Below are 19643 nucleotides of genomic sequence, written 5' to 3' on the forward strand. Positions count from 1 at the left end.
GTTCTGTTACCTTATCTATACACACAGCTTGGTTCTGTTACCGTATCTATGCACACAGCTTGGTTCTGGTACTGTATCTATACACACAGCTTGGTTCTGTTACTGTATCTATACACGCAGCTTGGTTCTGTTACTGTATCTATACACACAGCTTGGTTCTGTTACTGTATCTATACACGCAGCGTGGTTCTGTTACCATATCTATACACACAGCTTGGTTCTCTTACTGTATCTATACACACAGCTTTGTTCTGTTACTGTATCTATACACACAGCTTGGTTCTCTTACTGTATCAATACACGCAGCTTGGTTCTGTTACTGTATCTATAAACACAGCTTGGTTCTGTTACTGTATCTATACACACAGCTTGGTTCTCTTACTGTATCAATACACGCAGCTTGGTTCTGTTACTGTATCTATACACACAGCTTGGTTCTGTTACTGTATCTATACACACAGATTGGTTCTGTTACTGTATCTATACACACAGCTTGGTTCTCTTACCGTATCTATACACACAGCTTGGTTCTGTTACTGTATCTATACACGCAGCGTGGTTCTGTTACTGTATCTATACATGCAGCTTGGTTCTGTTACTGTATCTATACACACAGCTTGGTTCTGTTACTGTATCAATACACGCAGCTTGGTTCTGTTACTGTATCTATACACACAGCTTGGTTCTGTTACTGTATCTATACACGCAGCTTGGTTCTGTTACTGTATCTATATATGCAGCTTGGTTCTGTTACCTTATCTATACACACAGCTTGGTTCTGTTACCGTATCTATACACACAGCTTGGTTCTCTTACTGTATCTATACACACAGCTTAGTTCTGTTACCTTATCTATACACACAGCTTGGTTCTGTTACCGTATCTATACACACAGATTGGTTCTGTTACCGTATCTATACACAAAGCTTGGTTCTGTTACCGTATCTATACACGCAGCTTGGTTCTGTTACTGTATCTATACACGCAGCTTGGTTCTCTTACTGTATCTATGCACGCAGCTTGGTTCTGTTACTGTATCTATGCACATAGCTTGGTTCTGTTACTGTATCTATGCACGCAGCTTGGTTCTGTTACTGTATCTATACACGCAGCTTGGTTCTGTTACTGTATCTATACACGCAGCTTGGTTCTCTTACCGTATCTATACACACAGCTTGGTTCTGTTACCGTATCTATACACGCAGCTTGGTTCTGTTACTGTATCTATACACACAGCTTGGTTCTCTTACTGTATCTATACACACAGCTTGGTTCTCTTACTGTATCTATACACACAGCTTAGTTCTGTTACCTTATCTATACACACAGCTTGGTTCTGTTACCGTATCTATACACGCAGCTTGGTTCTGTTACCGTATCTATACACACAGCTTGGTTCTCTTACTGTATCTATACACGCAGCTTGGTTCTCTTACCGTATCTATACACACAGCTTGGTTCTGTTACCATATCTATACACGCAGCTTGGTTCTGTTACTGTATCTATACATGCAGCTTAGTTCTGTTACCGTATCTATACACGCAGCTTGGTTCTTATACTGTATCTATGCACACAGCTTGGTTCTGTTACTGTATCTATACACACAGCTTGGTTCTCTTACTGTATCTATACACACAGCTCGGTTCTGGTACTGTATCTATACACCCAGCTTAGTTCTGTTACCGTATCTATACACGCAGCTTGGTTCTGTTACTGTATCTATACACACAGCTTGGTTCTGTTACTGTATCTATACACACAGCTTGGTTCTATTACTGTATCTATACACACAGCTCGGTTCTCTTACTGTATCTATACACACAGCTTGGTTCTTATACTGTATCTATGCACACAGCTTGGTTCTGTTACTGTATCTATGCATGCAGTTCGGTTCTGGTACCGTATCAATACACAATGCTTGGTTCTGTTACTGTATCTATACACACAGCTTGGTTCTGTTACTGTATCTATAAACACAGCTTGGTTCTGTTACTGTATCTATGCACGCAGCTTGGTTCTGTTACTGTATCTATACATGCAGCTTGGTTCTGTTACTGTATCTATACACACAGCTTGGTTCTGTTACTGTATCTATACACACAGCTTGGTTCTCTTACCGTATCTATACACACAGCTTGGTTCTGTTACTGTATCTATACACGCAGCTTGGTTCTGTTACTGTATCTATGCACACAGCTTGGTTCTGTTACTGTAACTATACACGCAGCGTGGTTCTGTTACTGTATCTATACATGCAGCTTGGTTCTGTTACTGTATCTATACACACAGCTTGGTTCTGTTACTGTATCAATACACGCAGCTTGGTTCTGTTACTGTATCTATACACACAGCTTGGTTCTGTTACTGTATCTATACACACAGCTTGGTTCTGTTACTGTATCTATACACGCAGCTTGGTTCTGTTACTGTATCTATATATGCAGCTTGGTTCTGTTACCTTATCTATACACACAGCTTGGTTCTGTTACCGTATCTATACACACAGCTTGGTTCTCTTACTGTATCTATACACACAGCTTAGTTCTGTTACCTTATCTATACACACAGCTTGGTTCTGTTACCGTATCTATACACACAGCTTGGTTCTGTTACCGTATCTATACACAAAGCTTGGTTCTGTTACCGTATCTATACACGCAGCTTGGTTCTGTTAATGTATCTATACACGCAGCTTGGTTCTCTTACTGTATCTATGCACGCAGCTTGGTTCTGTTACTGTATCTATGCACATAGCTTGGTTCTGTTACTGTATCTATGCACGCAGCTTGGTTCTGTTACTGTATCTATACATGCAGCTTGGTTCTGTTACTGTATCTATACACGCAGCTTGGTTCTCTTACCGTATCTATGCACGCAGCTTGGTTCTGTTACTGTATCTATACACACAGCTTGGTTCTGTTACCGTATCTATACACGCAGCTTGGTTCTGTTACTGTATCTATACACACAGCTTGGTTCTCTTACTGTATCTATACACACAGCTTGGTTCTCTTACTGTATCTATACACACAGCTTAGTTCTGTTACCTTATCTATACACACAGCTTGGTTCTGTTACCGTATCTATACACACAGCTTGGTTCTGTTACCGTATCTATACACACAGCTTGGTTCTGTTACCGTATCTATACACGCAGCTTGGTTCTGTTACCGTATCTATACACACAGCTTGGTTCTCTTACTGTATCTATACACGCAGCTTGGTTCTCTTACCGTATCTATACACACAGCTTGGTTCTGTTACCATATCTATACACGCAGCTTGGTTCTGTTACTGTATCTATACATGCAGCTTAGTTCTGTTACCGTATCTATACACGCAGCTTGGTTCTCTTACTGTATCTATACACACAGCTCGGTTCTGGTACCGTATCTATACACACAGCTTGGTTCTTATACTGTATCTATGCACACAGCTTGGTTCTGTTACTGTATCTATACACACAGCTTGGTTCTCTTACTGTATCTATACACACAGCTCGGTTCTGGTACTGTATCTATACACCCAGCTTAGTTCTGTTACCGTATCTATACACGCAGCTTGGTTCTGTTACTGTATCTATACACACAGCTTGGTTCTGTTACTGTATCTATACACACAGCTTGGTCCTGTTACTGTATCTATACACACAGCTCGGTCCTGTTACTGTATCTATACACACAGCTTGGTTCTATTACTGTATCTATACACACAGCTCGGTTCTCTTACTGTATCTATACACACAGCTTGGTTCTGTTACTGTATCTATACACACAGCTTGGTCCTGTTACTGTATCTATACACACAGCTCGGTCCTGTTACTGTATCTATACACACAGCTTGGTTCTATTACTGTATCTATACACACAGCTCGGTTCTCTTACTGTATCTATACACACAGCTTGGTTCTGGTACTGTATCTATACACACAGCTTGGTTCTGTTACTGTATCTATACACACAGCTCGGTTCTCTTACTGTATCTATACACACAGCTTGGTTCTGTTACCGTATCTATACACGCAGCTTGGTTCTCTTACTGTATCTATACACACAGCTCGGTTCTGGTACCGTATCTATACACACAGCTTGGTTCTTATACTGTATCTATGCACACAGCTTGGTTCTGTTACTGTATCTATGCATGCAGTTCGGTTCTGGTACCGTATCAATACACAATGCTTGGTTCTGTTACTGTATCTATACACACAGCTTGGTTCTGTTACTGTATCTATAAACACAGCTTGGTTCTGTTACTGTATCTATGCACGCAGCTTGGTTCTGTTACTGTATCTATACATGCAGCTTGGTTCTGTTACTGTATCTATATACACAGCTTGGTTCTGTTACTGTATCTATACACACAGATTGGTTCTATTACTGTATCTATACACACAGCTTGGTTCTGTTACTGTATCTATACACACAGCTTGGTTCTGGTACCGTAGCTATACACACAGCTTGGTTCTGTTACTGTATCTATACACACAGCTTGGTTCTGTTACTGTATCTATGCACACAGCTTGGTCCTGTTACTGTATCTATACACACAGCTTGGTTCTGTTCCTGTATCTATACACGCAGCTTGGTTCTCTTACCGTATCTATACACACAGCTTGGTTCTGTTACTGTGTCTATACACGCAGCTTGGTTCTCTTACTGTATCTATACACACAGCTTGGTTCTGTTACCGTATCTATACACGCAGCTTGGTTCTCTTACTGTATCTATACACACAGCTCGGTTCTGGTACCGTATCTATACACACAGCTTGGTTCTGTTACTGTATCTATACACACAGCTCGGTCCTGTTACTGTATCTATGCACACAGCTCAGTTCTGTTACTGTATCTATGCATGCAGCTCGGTTCTGGTACCTTATCTATACACACAGCTTGGTTCTGTTACCGTATCTATACACACAGCTTGGTTCTTATACTGTATCTATACACACAGCTTGGTTCTGTTACTGTATCTATGCATGCAGCTCGGTTCTGGTACCGTATCAATACACACAGCTTGGTTCTGTTACCGTATCTATACACACAGCTTGGTTCTGTTACTGTATCTATGCATGCAGCTCGGTTCTGGTACCGTTTCAATACACACAGCTTGGTTCTTATACTGTATCTATACACACAGCTTGGTTCTGTTACTGTATCTATACACACAGCTTGGTTCTCTTACTGTATCTATACACACAGCTCGGCTCTGTTACCGTATCTATACACACAGCTCGGTTCTGTTACTGTATCTATACACACAGCTCGGTCCTGTTACTGTATCTATACACACAGCTCGGTTCTGTTACTGTATCTATGCATGCAGCTTGGTTCTGGTACCATATCAATACACAAAGCTTGGTTCTGTTACCGTATCTATACACACAGCTTAGTTCTTATACTGTATCTATACACGCAGCTTGGTTCTCTTACCAAATCCATACACACAGCTTGGTTCTGTTACCGTATCTATACACGCAGCTTGGTTCTGTTACTGTATCTATACACACAGCTTGGTTCTGTTACTGTATCTATACACACAGCTTGGTTCTGGTACCGTATCTATACACGCAGCTTGGTTCTGTTACTGTATCTATACACACAGCTTGGTTCTGTTACCGAATCTATACACACAGCTTGGTTCTGTTACTGTATCTATGCACACAGCTTGGTTCTGTTCCTGTATCTATACACGCAGCTTGGTTCTCTTACTGTATCTATACACACAGCTTGGCTCTGTTACTGTATCTATACACACAGCTTGGTTCTGTTACTGTATCTATACACACAGCTTGGTTCTGGTACCGTATCTATACACACAGCTTGGTTCTGGTACCGTAGCTATACACACAGCTTGGTTCTGTTACTGTATCTATACACACAGCTTGGTTCTGGTACCGTATCTATACACGCAGCTTGGTTCTCTTACTGTATCTATACACACAGCTTGGCTCTGTTACTGTATCTATACACGCAGCTTGGTTCTGTTACTGTATCTATACACACAGCTTGGTTCTGGTACCGTATCTATACACACAGCTTGGTTCTGGTACCGTAGCTATACACACAGCTTGGTTCTGTTACTGTATCTATACACGCAGCTTGGTTTCATTACTTAGTCAAAGAATTTGGTTCATATAGCTATGCCAATGGGAAAATGTAAATGTTATGGCTCTTGCAATGCTCCCTTCTAAAGGCCTAGAACCTAAATGGCAATATTTGCATGAAACTATGAATTGGGACTCCAGAGTCATTTCTACTGGTGGTCCCCTGGCAACCCAGTCTGACACTGTGCTGGTCACTTTCTTCAGGTCTCTGCACAGTGATCATCTATTCCTTGCATAGCAGGTAAAAGAAATAGCTTTCTGCAGAGGAGACATTTAGCGCCTTTACAGTGAACACTGGGAAGGAACTGTACTGAACACAGGATCACTGTGCAGAAACGTATGTGTGGGGAGAGCGATTGAGCATGCACGACCAGCTGCACACAGCTCAGTAAACAGACATACACATTGCTATACGCGTTATACACCAGGTGGCGCTGTACTGTGTAAGTAATGTCAGAATGCCTCAACGGATCTTTCTTTAACAAATGTGCTTCATTTCTTATAATCCCATTTCAATGACTAGCATCCCTCTCTGTGGCTAGGTTACTAACAGCGAATATGCAACGCCCAGATTTTCCGGTTCATTGATGAGTATATGTATACAGCTCACATAATACTCATTTTAGCCCGGCTGCTGTGTAGCTCAGTCTCTCTCGCCCTAAACCTTTATTTTTACTAAGAATTGTTGAACTGGAAGATTCGTGTTGCAGCTCCCAAATAAAATGAATGGAGATGAATGGTAATAAATATGTTCTAGTGTCACATTTCTACTTTCCACCCCACCCCTCCCCCCCCAAATCTCTGGGGGCTCTCGCTGTGCAGTTGCTGTTGTTATATCCAGTGCCCCCTCTCCTGAACCAGGCAGGAATGTCTACAAGTCATTAGGGTTTCCTAAGGAGCTCTGAAGAATTCTGCTCTGCAGTCAAAGGCCACTCGGCTGCAAATAGGCCACAGGATTATTTTAGTAATTTGAAAGCGCAGATGAATGAACGTCCATGAAACTACACAAATGTAGAAAAGGAGACTGGCAAAATATTTTATTAATCTAACTTCCTGTGACTTTCACACAAAAAAAAAAATCCTTGTGTTCAGCTTAAATGAAAAGCAGATGTGAGTCATCTGACCGCAGCGAGGGACCTTCCCTGCCATGTGCTCCATGCGCTGAAGATTCAATTTGTAGCTTATTTTATTCTCGTGTCTTGAATTTTCCAGTCCAAGCTACTGTGATTATTATTGTCTTTTTTCATGTATTTATATCCATAAAGCCAAGGAGGTATAAGGAGAAGGGTCCAGTAGAAGCTCAGGGGGTGCTACATTACGCTCTGCATAAGGGCTTGTTCACACCACCGTACGGCTTTTTCAGGGTTTTGCGGTCCGTTTGTAACGGATCAGTTTTTCAGTTTTTTGTTTCAGTAGTGTTTCCGGTTCCATTCCGTTTTTCCATTCCGTTTTTCTGTATGGCATATGAAGTATACAGTAATTACATAGAAAAACATTGGGCTGGGCATAACATTTTCAATAAATGGTTCTGCAAAAACGGAACGGATACGGAAGACATACGGAGTACATTCCATATATGTTCCGTTGTTTTTTTTGCGGACCCATTGACTTGACTAGAGCCACGGAACGTGGTTTGCGGGCAATAATAGGACATGTTGTATCTTTGAACGAAACGGAAATACGGAAACGGAATGCATAAGGAGTACCTTCCTTTTTTTGCAGAACCATTGAAATGAAGGTTGTGTAGAGCAGTATTTGTGTGCATGAGGTCTTTCCAGACTCGCATCCAAGTTTTGGGATTGTTCATTCAAGCTCTAAGGCCTAAAACACATTCACAGCTCCATTTTATTTTCCTTCTGAATATCTATTACTAACTATCATGCCTGGTCAGGTAAAACAATACAGAAAGCAAAGCCCCCTTTAGTTCCCATAAATGAAAGCCATTCACGTAAATCTTAGCTCCTAGTAAATTCCAATGCTGTGCCAGCTGGCACAGGCACCCTGGCCTTGTCCCAATGACTGTGTTTGTGCCATGTACTATTCATGGCATCTACAGCTGAATGTAAAGAACATATGACACATTATCGCATAGAGATGGGACATTCTGACCCTATAATCACTCATTATCTAATATATATATCCCAACTGGAGTAAGAACTAAAGTATGTACATTCTCCGTAAGGGCTCGTGAACACAAACGTATTTTCTTTCTGTGTCTGTTCCGTTTTTTTTTTTTGCGGACCATTCAATTCAATGGGTCTGCAAGAAAAACAGAAGTTGCTCCGTCTGCATTCCGTTTCCGTATGTCTGTTCCGCAAAAGAATAGAACATGCCCTATTATGGTCCGCATTAGGGCTCATGCACACGACTGTATGTAAAATATGGAGGACTTCCATGTGCATTCCGTATTTTGCGGAACGGAACAGCTGTCCCCTAATAGAACAGTCCTATCCTTGTCTGTAATGTAGACAATAATAGGACATGTTCAATTTATTTTTTTTAAAGAAATACGGACATACGGAAACGGAATGCACGTGGAGTGACTTCCGTTTTTCTTTTGAGGACCCATTGAAATTAATGGATTTGCATACGATCCGCAAAAAAAACGGAACGGACACGGAAAGATAATACGCTCTATTAGAGGCCAGCTGTTCCGTAAAATACAGAATGCACACGGATGTCATCCGTATTTTACAGACCGCAAAATACATTTGGTGGTGTGCATGAGCCCTAAGATGCGCTATATGGTGGTATATGTGGGGTAATAGTATATCTGTGAAGAAATACATTCATTTAGGCTTAGTTTTTACAAGCGACACAGAATGAGTCAGAGTCTGTTCAGTGAAAAACGGATGGTTCTGCATTCAGGTTGAATCCGTTTTGTCTGTGATTGCGTTCAGCTTTTTCCATCTGGATTGCATCTGTTTTACATCCGTATTTCATGCACGTGAAGAAAAACCGAGGAGTAAGGCCTCATGCACACAACCATGTGCATATTGTGGTCTGCACACCATGCACCTTCCATGTATACGCTGCATGTCTCTCACTCCCATTACTAGAAGTTACTATGTTTGTCCACAATACAGGAAAGAATAAGAAATGTTCTAAAATGTGGGGAACACACACACAAATGTGGACGAGTGCAGTTTTTTTTTTTTACAGACCCACAGAAATGAATGGGTCAGAGTGCAAGCTGCAAAATTGGAGATTGGACACAGATCCAAAACGCTGTCATGTGCATGAGGGCTTGTTCACACGACCGTATGGCTTTTTCAGCGTTTTGCAGTCTGTTTTTAACGGATCAGTTTTTCCGTTTTTTGTTTCAGTAGTGTTTCCGGTTCCATTCCGTTTTTCCGTTCGGCATATACAGTAATTACATAGAAAAAATTGGGCTGGGCATAAAATTTTCAATAGATGGTTCCGCAAAAACGGAACAGATACAGAACTAAAAAAACAGCCCGTATATGGAACGCAAAAAATGTTCGTGTGAACGAGCCCTGAGCCTAACACACAGCATCTCCTAGCGACCATCAGTGTAAAATTGACTGTATCTGGATGTCATGCATGTGCTGTCATTTTTTTTTTACTGACCCATTGACTAGAATGGACCAATCCTGTTTGAAAAACGGATGAAGATCGAGCATGCTGTGCTTTTTCCTGAATGGACATATAGTCAGGGAAAAACAACGCTCATGTGCATATACCCTCTGAAATGAATGGGTTCAGTCCGGATGCGGTCCATTCGTGTGAAATTAGCCTAAGGCGAGTTTTCCGTCCGGATGTGAACGGACAGCATCCACACTGCATCCTGACCCATTAATTTCAGAGGGTATATGCATATGAACATTGTTTTTCACCGTCCATCTGTCCGTTCTATGTTGTCCATTTTTCACGACACAGCCCTGACCCATAGAAATGAATGGGGGTGCATGTTTTAGCATGTGTAGATCCATGCACTGGGGGTCCAGAGAAGTGATGTGAATTAATAACCAGCTTTCATTAGAGAACTGGAACTCCAAATTTTAGCAAGAAGTGTAAAAATAAAATATGGGTTTTGCAACAGGAGAAGGGGTGGAGATGCACTTTCAGGGTACTCCCTGGTTAGGCAAGAAGACAAACAGCCTGTATTCACATGCAAACCACTTTAAAGGGGTTGGAACACTTGTGAAGCAAAAGAATGAAGGGTCCTCAGTGCTTGCCCGTTCATTGTTTTTCCAGATGTGAGTGTGTCCGTGCCTGGAATTACAGTTCACGTGCTTTGTACTGTATACTGTATACAGATAACAGGTTGGCCATCGTATGTCTGCATATAGCAGCTTGCAGGAAAGAACCATTTGTGTCTTCCTTTCCTACCTAGGATAAGTTCCCTGTCACATACAGTAACTGAAGGCTCAGTGTTGTGATGCCCTATTCCAAGAAATGCAAACGGGTCAGTCTGGGAATCCAAAGAGGTCCTAAAGGGGTATTCCAGCTATAACAAGTTATCCCGTATCTACTATCAGATCGGTGGGGTTCCCACCGCTGGGAACCTCTGGAACCCCCTGAAATGGACGGAGCGGCTACAGAAATACACACCGCCTCTCCATATGGGAGATAGCCGGGCAACGTACTAATAGAAAGGAAACCATAGTGGAGTGCTCTTCTGCCTAGCTGCACTGCTCCGGAGTGCTCTCTTTCAAATAATCTTGGTAGATTACACCCTTTTTTTTTTTCTTAAACACTACATGTACTCATTGGAATTTTGATGAATTCTCACAAGTAAGGCGGGGGGCTTCCATCTGCTTAGATCAACCTCCAGTCATCTGGACTTATGATGGATACTTCCACAATGTGAGTAATCGGTTTCATTTACTCGCCTTGTGTTTTACCCTGATACCACTTCTTAGCATCCAGACTTCTCTCTGTGGTTTCCAGCACCATCAGACAGTGTTGTATTTGTTTGTTGCCCATAGAGAGAACACAAGCTATAAAGAGCGGTGCAGACCAGGAGGCCGGCAAGTCTTGATTTTCTCCATAGACTAAGTAAGCAACTGGGTAAGTCTGAGAAGCACAAAAAGAACTGGGAGACATAAAATCGCACTACACACTTCTCTCATGGACAAACATGTACAAAAGATGGGCTCTTGTGACGCCACCAGCATTGCTACAAGTCAATTTGTGAAATTTCTTCCCTCCCTGTCTGATATGCCATGGTCAACTGTGAGTGGTATTATTATAAAGTGGAGCATTTAGTAATCAAATAACTCAGCCACAAGATGGAGACCACGTCAAGTTACAGAGAGAGGTCACTGACTGCTGAGGCGCGTAGTGTGTAAAAGTCAACGCTGACTCAATAACTGCAGAGTTCCAAACCTGTTGTGACATTAATAATAGCATAAAAACTGTGAGCCACGAGCTTCATGGCATGGGTTTCCATGGCTGAGCAGCTGCAGGTGAGCCTTCCATCACCAAGGACAAGCGTTGGATGAAGTGGTGTAAAGCATACTGCCACTGGACTCTGGAGCAGGGGAAACAGGTTCTGTGGAGGGATGAATCCCACTTCTCTATCTTGCAGTTGTACGCCAGCCTGCAAGGGAGGTGTGGTGGAAGTTGTTGAAAAACATTGGAGTGGTAGTGGTGAAAATGAGTGTGGTTGTAGTCCTCATGGTGGCTTATCCATCTTAGAGCTTCCTTGGCCCCACAAGTGCAGTGATTGGCGGGGACACCCTTTCTTCTCTTGAGGCACACCCTGGAATTTCTGGAGGTCCTGCTGGTGGTGGCTGGGGTGCCCTTGATGTTAAGTAGATGGGTGCAAGGGAGGAGAGTAGGGGTTCGTAGGGGCCAGTGAATGATGGTGGAGGCAATGACCAGGCTGTTTGATTGCAATAAACAGTCTATCTTTACAGAATGGATGATGGGAGTTGCAGCACATATATCAGCAATAGGCACAGTTCTAAAATATATCACATGAGTACTTTAACAATTAGCATATTGCTGGGGACCCTTCCAAAAAAGTGAAATGTCCACATTGGACAACCACTTAATATGGCTGCTAACAGTCCCAGATTTTCAGGAATTTTCAGAAAAAACAGGGCTTAAATGACCCAAATTTAGCAATAGAAATGTTGGTATGCACCGTATACCTAGTATATGTTGCCTTAATACATAGCATATAGTTATCATTCATAGACAGGTATGAGCACACATGTACTTTCATACAAGAATCACAAACAAGTATGTTCAGTATAGTGTTAATGGTGAGACGGAAGTACCATTGAATACCAGCTTCTTCAGCGTCACTTACTTCTGTATTTAGCCATCAAGTACAATGCATTTCATTTTCTATTACATAATGTATTATAATACTCAATAAATAATTAAACTCAATAAACATTATAATACCACTTCTGTCATGCATCTGAGTTCCTTTTGATGTTTGCTTTGTGACCGCAATGACTATAGACCACTCCTCCAATTCATCTAGGTCACCTTTTATGTCAGCCATGTGACGGCCATGACCATGCCCTATTTCACACATTGCCCACATGCCAACCCTGTGCCCACATAGCAATCCATTTCACAGACAATTGAGAATAGAGAGCACATGACAGCTCTTGGTTTTATTCACATCTTGTCAACAAACTGCAGTTATTTCACAATTCTTTATTTATTCTTTTTCTTTTCTGTCAATAGTCACAGTTTCCTTATTAAAGTAAATTCCTTTAATCTGCATTTAACAATAAATAAAGCTGAAAAATAACCTGGAATTTCATGAGAAGACAAGTAGCTCAGGTGGTACTGGTTCTCACTGAAGATGACAGTGGAGATAACACTGGGTGAATGGAGAATTATATTTATGGTGTTATGCTGGCAGCCTGTGACCACCACCATCCCGCTCCCCCAGGCAGGCACCTGCACAGCTCCACTTACCCTAACACTGCTGCTGGTCCTGCAGTCCAGACCTGCTGCCCTCCCAGAGCGGGCCCTGTCACCTGAGTCCTCTGTGTCTGTTACTAGCAGGCTTCGACCTGCTTCCTCCTGGCATCCTCTTGCTGCCTTTAGGGAGCATACATGCTCTTCCTCTGGCTCTTAAAAGACCAGCACATGCCATAATTCTTTCCAGCCTATGGCTGGTCACTTCTAGGTATTTAAGGGCCCTTACCCAAGAGAGTGGTGCTTGAGAAATATGTGTTCTAGCTTGCTGGTCCCTGCAAAGATGTTCTGTTCCTTTTTGTCTTCCCGTTTACAAACCTCTGCCCAATTTCTGACTCTGACCCTCCCCTTCCTGACCTGTGCCTGATTACTTTATCGACCCTTTGCTGCCTGCCCTGACCTACACAGATTGTTCTCTCCTCTGCCCTAACCTCAGCCTATTACTGACTGACTACAAGTTTTGGCTGATCCCCCAGTGCTCTGCAGGGGTCAGATGTTAACTACACTGGGATCAGTGTGGTCGTGGGTCAGCTGTTAACCACCCTGGGACCACTCCAGGAGATAACGGCCTGGTAACTCCCCTGCAGTAAAGTCCAGATCCTTGTATAGGGGTTAAAGGGTGACTACCGGATGACCGCCACGATAATGCCCTTAGCTTTAGCCCAAAGTCAAACTGAGTGGTTGACACAGTGGTTCCACACCTACTGATCGTTACACTAGAGAATGCTCCATGGGAAAAATATTGCAAATTAACTGTCAGCCAAACACTCCTGCAAAAGGAGGAATGGCCCATCTGTACAAAGCACTGTTGGAGGTTTTGCAGTCATTCGTTACAGCATGGTACTGGTTTGCTGGATGAGACATACCTGGATGGGCAAGTTACTGGTTCTCAGCAGGTGTATGTTATGAATGCTTATTTTCAAGACAATGCTCCATGGAAAAAACTGCGTATCATAGATCTGCAGCTAGTACTGTGTGAATAAATCGGCCCCATTTTACTAGCACACCCAAAATGATGAGGAGATGCTCAGTACAATCTCACTGCTGCTTTCATCGTTCTACCATGCACTGGAAAAATGAAAGTTGTAACCACAATATGGGAAGTATGGATTCCTATGTACTCCATGTGCTTACACAGGATCCCTCTAGGTTCCCTGGCTTCTTACCACAGTCCAAAACCATACTGATAGGTTATCTGCTATCAGCCCCTGTGTGTATGTATGTGTGTTTGAGATAGGGGAATCAGATTGGGGGACTATTTGGGGTCGGATGTACAGTAAATAGTGACAATCTCTGCAGAATATTTTGGCGATATATAAGCAATGGAAAATACAATAATTAGCTGTTATGTGCAACTCCTCCCTTTTTGTCTTCTCTCATTTTTATAAATAAAGCCCACAAACTATGCTTCAGTGATGGCACAAGTTCCAGATAGCTAGGCATCTCCATGGCTCAGGTGATTAGCAGCGCTGGGGTCCTAGGTTTGAATCTGACCAAGAACAACCATCTGAATGGAGTTTGTTTGCTTTCCCTATGTTTGATGGATTTTCTACCATATCCCAAGGACTTACTGATAGGGAACTTCATTGGGGACAGTTAGTGGTGATAGTCTCTGCAAAGTCCTGCAGAATATGTCAGTGCTATATATAATGGGTAGACATATACATATATAGATATTAGATAGATACTAAGAAAGAGAAGCACATACATTATTTACATTTTGGTACACACCCACAGGATATGACAAAAATCGCCCCTACTGAAGATCCAGAAAAATTGGCAGCACTCCAAACTTTTAGCTACCCAAATGTTCATTGGCATCATTTCAGCCCACCATCTCGGGCTTAAGAAAGTCTAAGATGGGGGGCTGAAACGTCACATGTGAAGATACAGGTAAATAAACCACTACTGCTTTAACCAAGTTTGAAGTGTGCAGATATCAATACCTCTATAGTCTGCCCCAAATTTTAGTCTCAGTTAATACATCTTTTATATTGCCATCAGACATGTAGCAGATAGATCAGAGCATTTGCCCAAATTTACAGATTACAAGGTCAAAGAGTTTTTATTTTTTAGGCTACAGGTCAAAAGTAGAGATACGAGGAATGCTGAGAAGTAACTCACCTCTCTTCTTGATATTTAATAGAAATTAAGCTCAATTGTATAAAAAGAGACATATGCCCTGCACAGGATGCTTTTGAATATGCTTAAAGGAACAGCTCAGCCAACAAAGCAGACCTATGCCAATGCCCCAAACTACGGGCATACCATAGAAGTCAACAATTAAATTGCCTTCATCTTAATCAGCCAATCTTGAAAACATCAACTGGTGTATGCGCTGGTGCATTCAGTGCTGGCCCATGTGTAAGATAGCCAACAGCATTCACTTGACGGGTAAACTGCGTAGTAAAGGTTTTCTGGGATTTAATTTTTTTCAAAAAAGTTGCCTAAAAGCAGAAAATGGTAAAAAAATAACCATTACTCCTTTGCTGAATCCCTTGCCACTCCTGCCAGTCCTGCATCATTCATGTGACCACTGCAGCCAATCACTGGCTTTAGCAATAATGCTTGTATGTACAGCACATGATTGATGGAACTGGCTGGAGTGGAGGAGTAATGGTTATTTTTTACAACTTTCTTAAAATCCTGGACAATCATTAGTTTGCCCCAGTTAAAGGGGCCTTCCCACCCCAAGAATCGATGGCTTATCACTAGGAAGGGAATTCCACTAATCCTGTGACTGAAGGGGCGCCAGAGATGAAAGAATTTCTTAAAATTCTATTCAATTCTGGACCGATTCGGCCCAATCACCTGTCTGATTCGGGTCGGAATCAAATCAGTCTCTCTTTCTTTAACTCTACGGAATTTAATCACACACATTCATTAGAATCAGACATTTCTTTTGAAACGTTTGGGTTGAATTTCCAAATCTTAGAATTCGCTCATCGCTAAGGGACACACATTTCTTCATGTCTGCCCTCTGTGCAGGGAACATAGTTCCCAAAGGTCAGACCCCACTGATAATAATGTTATGGCATATCCTAGTGAAAATATTTTGAACATAACCATATGTGGTTATGCACCGCTCCCTCTACATAGTCATCCTATGAAAGCATGTCTTCATTCTGTAAAGCAGATATGTTGTGCTATTACATATACACAGAAATAGTTCTGCCATAGGAAAGACTGTCCACATGGACTGTGATGGTGGGCAGAGAAAATTAATGAGTGTATTTTACTTCTGGAAAAGATGGAAACCACATGTTCATTCTGTTACAAGCCTGGAGTTCATTTCACCTCCCTCCACATCTCAGGGCCCCACAGACTACCTCCAACATCTGTGCCTCTTCTACTTCTGCAGGAAAACAGAGGTTCGGCTATAGAAGGAAAAGTAGCAAGGGATGTTTTTGCTTTCACATTTCTCCTTCCAGTATGAGAAGAAGTTTTAATTCATTATTCTGTCTAAATAACCAATAAAATACATTTAGTCAGAATGAAATGAAAGCTATCGCATGCCAACTAATAGTATGACGTGTGAGACTAAGCAGGTTATAGAAAACATTTGACTGTACATAGTAAAGTATCTTACCAAGAAGATGTCTGGGCTCAAAAAAGTAACTTCTTTTAAGGAGATGGTCTTCTCCTGCCTTGTTCTCTCTGGTGCTGTAGCTGGTCACATAGAAGTGATGCCTTAAGAGGGAGTTTACATGAAGTGTTTGCTCTCCAGCACTCCTCCCTTCTGCTAAAAGTTGATGGAGACCTACACCCTCCCACCCCACACCCATCCAAACCACACAGTCAAAGAGAACTTTGCTAGTCATATTAATCACAGCCCCCACCACCACCCTTCCCTTTTTGTAAAACTAGGCTGCTCTCCAGCACTCACATTCTGCAACTGTCTCTACAGACAGATGTTTTAGCTTAAAGGGGCTGTCTCACTTCAGCAAATGGCATTTATTATGTAGAGAAAGTTGATAAAAGGCACTTACTAATGTACTGTGATTGTCCACAGGGGCGCACCTGGGAGAGAGGAGCCCTATGGAGAAATCTGGTGGCACTAAGGACATTTTTTACTGGCACATTATGAGGGGCACTGGGGAAGAGCAGCACTATAGATGCATCTACTGGGGGCACTAAAAAGGGGCATTTTTTCCTTGAACATTATGGGGGCACTATGGGGAAGGAGGAGAGGAGCACTATAGGGGATCTGCTGGGGGCACTAAGAAGGGGCATTTTCTACTGGCAAATTATGGGGGCTCTATGGGGGCATCTGCTGGGGGAAGTAAGAAGGGGCATTTTATACTGGCACATTATGGGGGGCACTAGAGGGAGGGAGGACAGAAGCACTATGGGGGCATCTACTGGGGGCACTAAGAAGGGGCATTTATACTAGCACATTATGGGAGGCACTATGTAGAAGGGGGAGAGGAGCACTATCTGGGCATTTACTGGGTTCTCCAAGGAGGGGTATTTTATACTGCCACATTATGGGGGACACTATGGGCATCTACTTGGCGCACTATATAGGGGCATTTTATACTGGGATACGTTATGGCGGGTACTATGCTGAAGGGGGAAATATGAGCACTATGGGGTCATCTACCGGGGGCACTATATAGGAGCATTTTATACTGGCACATTATGAGGCACTATGAGGAAATTTATTGGGGGCACTATTTAGGGTTATTTAATACTGGCATACATTATGGGGGCACTATGGGGACATTAGCTCAACTGTGGGCACTAAGAGGGAGTATTTTTTGTACTGGCACACAGAACGGAGGCATTGTTGTACTAGTTCACATAATTAGGGGGAATTTGCACTGGCACACATTTTAAGGCGGCATTTTAGTACATTCTACTGTTACATTATAAGGAGAATTATTACTACTAGGGGGCATAACAGTGAGCTTTACTACTACTACTGGGGGGCTATGGGGAACATGATTACTAGCATGGGGGCATTATTACTGGTAAGCGTGCTCTGGCAGAGAACTATTTCTATTTGTGGGATTTTGGGGAGCACTATTACTGTGGTGGACACCCTGGCACAGTATCAGCTTAGCACGATTATTTTTGGGGGACTATTTTTATACTATTAGTGTCCGGGAGAGTATTTGCTGGGCGCAGTAATTTTTTTAGAGCACTGTGTGTCAATAATTATTGAAGGGGGCACTATCTCTGTGGTGCTAGTATTTTCAGGAGGACTGTTTTTGCAGTACAGTATTGGGGAGCACAGTATTGGGAGTGGCAGGATGGGGTGTTCAGAAGATGTGAGGATGATGGAAAAGTGGGAAACTAATGTCTGTTTGTCAATCTTCATCGTGGCAGTCTGGTCTGAATGGAGAAGATGAAAAAAGAGAGAGTCTACATTTAAGGTGCATCACTGGATGTAAGAGGTATGTGGCGCTATGTAGCAGGGGAGATGCTCCGGCTGCTCCCCCTGCCATTTGCAGAAGGTGGGCAGCTATAAGCATGGTGGTGGCTGCAAATAGGGCAGAGGGCTTTGGCCTGGTGAGGATGGCCGAGGGGGGGGCAGCAGGCCACGGGTGGGTGGCGGATGGTGGGGAGAACCACAGGTCACAAGCAGGATCCAGGGAGGGAGGAAAGGGGAGGAGCTTCCTGGCTGTAGCCTGCTGTTGTCTATTGTATAAACGTAAGGCAGGCAGTGCAGCCAGGACACGCCCCCTCCCCTCCCAGACCTACAAACTGGATGGGCTCCTCCCACCCAGACCTACAAACCTTACATGCAGCCCCTCCTCCACTCCTCTTTTGGCACCTTCAGGACTAGGGGAGAAAGTGAAGCTGGAGTGAAGCTGGTTTGAGTCAAGTAGCTTTATGTTGGGGCCCTGAGTATTAAGTATAGTGTGTCTATGTAGGATGAAGGTGAGACTCTTACCTTCATCCTCAAAAATAAAATTTTAGCTGTATGGTGTTTGTTGGGAGTGGCCTATTTATTTAGGAGCTTATAACAATGGACTGGGCCTAAAATCTTGCACAGTGCGCTATGCCCGCCACATTTTTTTCAACTCTAACCCCCCCAGACAAAATTTCTGGGTGCTCCCCTGATTGTCCATATTGCTTCCTTTGCTGGCTTGATTCATTTTTCCATCACATTATACACTGCATGTTTCCAGGGGTTACGACCACCCTGCAGTCCCTCAGTGGTTGCCGTGCTTGCACACTACTAGGAAAAGCACCGTTCTCTGTGTGCATAGACGCAGCACCTCCCTGCAGTGGTGGTTAGTATTGAGCGAAGTTCTTGAAATTTCGATTAGACTGCTTTGCTGAACTTTACAAAAAAATTTGCTTTGTGGCGAATTACTCCATCACAAAGCCCATTTCTTTGTACCCCTCAGATGCCTTGTTCATCGCGGCATTTGAAAATATTATGGTCTATAGTAAAAAAAATAAAACATACTTACCTCATTCAGTTAATCGTGAAAAGTCCGCCACCGCTAACTTGATTGAGAATCCAGTGTGTCATGCTTCACCGCGCACAAGATTTCATACCTTTCTTTTGTCTGTATGATAAACAGCTGCAAAGAAATCTGTGTTTTTATTCATATGCAAATGAAGAAATTGAGCACCAAGACGCGGGGCTGAATAATCTGAGCATTGC

The 19643-nt window shown here is 42.7% G+C and overlaps 1 protein-coding gene across 2 annotated transcripts in view; it reads right to left on the reverse strand.

Moving 5' to 3' along the window:
- The window catches only part of EMP3 (epithelial membrane protein 3), a 35244-nt gene extending 18490 nt beyond the window's left edge, over window positions 1-16754 (reverse strand). The window contains exon 1 of one of the 2 annotated variants that reach the window (XM_044281542.1): window positions 16611-16754. The gene's annotated coding sequence lies outside the window, so the exon portion shown is untranslated. Of the gene's footprint in view, window positions 1-13018; window positions 13157-16610 lie in introns of those variants that run through there. The other variant, XM_044281543.1, reaches the window with a different exon arrangement.
- Between the last annotated feature and the right edge of the window lie 2889 nt (window positions 16755-19643).

The sequence above is a fragment of the Bufo gargarizans genome, chromosome 2, assembly GCF_014858855.1.
Source record: "Bufo gargarizans isolate SCDJY-AF-19 chromosome 2, ASM1485885v1, whole genome shotgun sequence".
Classification (NCBI taxonomy): domain Eukaryota; kingdom Metazoa; phylum Chordata; class Amphibia; order Anura; family Bufonidae; genus Bufo; species Bufo gargarizans.